A 3758-nucleotide genomic window follows, 5' to 3' on the forward strand; every position below is an offset into this window, starting at 1 on the left:
TGTGTCCATGTTGTTTTGTTGTTGCTGTTTCTAGCAGAGTAGGTTTGGAGCGGCAGCGGCTCCGGAGGGTCTCTTCTTTTCCACGGCCGCTGGGAGCTCACCTGGAGTGCATGCGCGCTCTCCCCGCCCTGCAGCTCCTTGTGATTCCCAGGTTCCGGAGCCTTAACCGTCTGCCTTCTTAAGTGTCTGGTTAACTTGCATTCAAGACCTCTTGAACCCTCAAATCCAACTAAGTGGGACCCCACAAAGCCAAATGTAAAGTAAGTTCAGACAGCTCATTTCTCTATGTTCTAGTTTTGGTTTAGAGCAAGTGAGGAAACACGGCAGGAGTGAAAGGCAGGTGAGAAGGTGGGTCCCTGGAAAGCACTGCTGTGGGCGCCTCGCTCCTCTGCTTGGGTCCTCCTGGACTCCCTCTGCTCACTTCGCCTGGGAGCTTATTGGTGATACAACTTCAAGGCTGCTAAACAAGCTGGCCTCCCTGGCAGGCCTGCCCTTAACAGCACAGAGGTCAAGAACATGCTCTGAAGACATGGCCTGTTGAGGATGTTCAAGGCCAAACACTGCTTAATCATGGGGACACGCTGCCTAGGACGCAATTCTTCCCTTTAGAGGGCTTTTATAATTGCATGGAGAAGACAGATCCATAAATAGTTGAGGTCACTTGGGAATCCCAAAAGGGTACAGTAGCCAGTTCTTACTGTGAGGATTAGAGGAGAGTTCACGAGAAGACTATACATGACACGTGAACCAAACTGTGAAAGACAAAACAGTGGTTTTGGATCCATGAATCTAAAAGGAAGAATTCCAGACCAGTTCAACTCTATAATCAAAGATGCGAAGGTGAAATAGTTGCCTACTGTCATGAGGGAAGAGGACGGGGGCATGCCAAAATGAGGTGAGTAAGGAAGGACCCCTGTGCCTCAGACAAGGTGTTTGGTCTCACTGCATAAGCTATTGGGAGCCTTAAGGGTTTTATCAATAACCTCAGATACACAGATAACACCACCCTGAAGGAAGAAAGTGAAGAGGAACTAAAGAGCCTTCTTCGATGAAGGTGAAAGTGAAAAAGCTGGCTTAAAACTCAACATTCAAAAACCTTAAATCATGGTATCCGGTCCCACCACTTCATGGCAAATAGATGGGGAAACAATGGAATCAGTGACAGACTATTTTCTTGGGCTTCAAAATCACTGCAGATGGTGACTGCAGCCATGAAATTTAAAGATGCTCTTGGGAAGAAAAGCAGAGACATTACTTTGCCCACAAAGGTCTGTATGGTTTTTCCAGTAGTCATGTATGGATGTGAGAGGTGGACCATAAAGAAGGCTGAGCACTGAAGAATTAGTGGTTTTGAACTGTGGTGTTGGAGAAGACTCTTGAGAGTCCCCTTGGACTGCAAGATCAAACCAGTCAATCCTAAAAGGAATCAATCCTGAATATTCAGTGGAAGGACTGAAGCTGAAACTCCAATACTCTGGCCACCTGATGCGAAAAGCCAACTCATTGGAAAAGACCCTGATGCTGGGAAAGATTGAAGGCAGGAGAAGGGGATGACAGAGGATGAGACAGTTGCATGGCATCACTGACTGGATGGACCTGAGTTTGAGCAAGCTCTGGAGTTGGTGATGGACAGGGAGCCTGGCATGCTGCTATCCATGGGGTCACAAAGAGTGAACAACGGGTTTTATGCAGGAAAACGACATGACCAGATCTGGAATTTTAAAGAATTTCTTTGGCAGCAGGGAGAACAACAGACTTGAAACGGGCAGGAATAAGAACAGAGGCCAGCAAAGAGACCACAACGATGGATTCAGCAAGGAATGATGAAAACGGGCAGGATGGACGAGCACGCCCAAGAATTATACATGTTCACTGATGGGAGTTGTGTAAGACATTTCTGGCTTGGACGGCAGGAAGAATGAGCTAGAAAGGTGGTGGAAGCAAGAGAAGCTCCCTAAACAGTTTGCGCTGGTAAGAGGCCTTCCGGGTGGTAGTTTCTGATAGGCACTTGTTATGTGGGATCTAGAGTTCTGGGGAGATATTCTGGGCAGGATGGTCATTTTGAAGATCTTGCCGCAGAAATGGCATTTGAAGCCACAGTATGGGGGAAGTCACAGGAGTGAAAAGAAGGCGAAGGCACTGTTCTAAGGAGCCCCAGCACTTGGGCGGCAGTTGTTTTTAAGTCAGCAGTGAGTGCCGCAGAGTGGTCAGGTAGATGGGGGCTGGAGGAACCAGTGGACACGGCAGTTAGGACACCAGTGACCAGAGGAATGATTAAGAAAATTAGTAGCATGTTTGCACGTGGGACAATTAATCCTAACACATTTAATACAAGGAAGAAGCCAGAAGCAAGAGGGAAATGGAGTAACACTGAGACGTGTGCTTTAGAAAGTAATACTTATTCGAAGCTCCATGCCTCCGTCACTGCAGGGGAGCATACTGGTCTGCACTTTCCCCTCTGCTAAATCACTGCTACTTGTAAACATCTCTAAGAAGTGCCCTCAACCTTCCCAGGAACTCAGGGTTGGCTTAACAGTCCTGTTAACAGCAACACTAACAGAGTAATAACTTTATAGTTGATGCCACAATTCCGTTAAGCCAACTTGCTGGCTGGGAACTCTTTCCTCACACTGATCTGTGGTTCAGAACCACAGTGGGCTCCCTACTGCTCCCTTGAGTGCCTGGGATTGAACTCTGTATGTTATGGATGCTTAAGTATTAGGTGAGCAAGATGTTTATCTCTGAAAATATGCCTGAAACGCATCATAGAGCCTTGTTTTTAAGTCAGTGTTGGCTTTGATAGACGATTCCAGGGAAATGTTTGCTAACTAGGAAAGGAAAATACCATTCACTGAATCCTTTTTGCATTCAATTAAAAACACCATTTGGGTAACACGCAGAGGCCCAGGAGAGAGTAACAGAAGGTGATCCAGGAAATGTATTTTCCAAGGAAATGATTCAGAGTATTAGCAATCAGTGGCAGAGGATTCTTATGTTATATAGAGGAGCACTAAAATTAGCCATCTGCTATTCAGTGCCTATTAATCCCAAAGGAATTTGCCTCTTACTTTTGAAAGTAATTCTTAAATAGGTACTGAAGACAATTCTGATGTACTCCTGAACCAAGGAGACTGAATGGCATCAGTATTCAGTTTCACTTTAGTACATGATACAGTTAAGTTCTGTTATTTTCTAAGAGACAGAACCCAGAGACAATGGTTCCCGACATTTCTTGAAACTCATGAGCCACGGGAAGACAACACATTCTGTTTAGGCTGCATTTAAACAGATGCCTGAATTTAAACAGACTGCGACCCTGCTTGGTCTTTGCCCGAAGCTCCTTTCTGGGACCCAGAGAAGGCTCCTCACATACTTGCCCCAAGCAGAGCCCTGCTCTGGTGGACATCAGGAGCTGAGTGTCCATCTTGGCAGCTTGTGGGAAAGATGGGGCTGAGCTTCAAACAGTTGTACGAAGGGCCCACCAGCTGACAGCACTTTCGTCAGCAGGTCTCCCCTCGGACTTGCTGCACTGAACTGCAGGGGCGCCCGCTGCCCTGTGACTGAGCCAGGTAGAAGGAGCAGAGGCGTGGGGCTGACAGAAGGAGGGGCTCCCATCCCTGACACAGTAAAGCATTCTGCCTAAGGTTGGCATTCACTGTTGCAATGCTTTGCAGACAAAGGGGTTTAGAAGAAGCCACCAGAACTCTGCCTCTTGGTATTACAAGCCACATTTGCTTTAAAACACAAATTTATACAAC

The sequence above is a fragment of the Budorcas taxicolor genome, unplaced genomic scaffold (genome assembly GCF_023091745.1).
Source record: "Budorcas taxicolor isolate Tak-1 unplaced genomic scaffold, Takin1.1 scaffold572, whole genome shotgun sequence".
NCBI lineage: Eukaryota > Metazoa > Chordata > Mammalia > Artiodactyla > Bovidae > Budorcas > Budorcas taxicolor.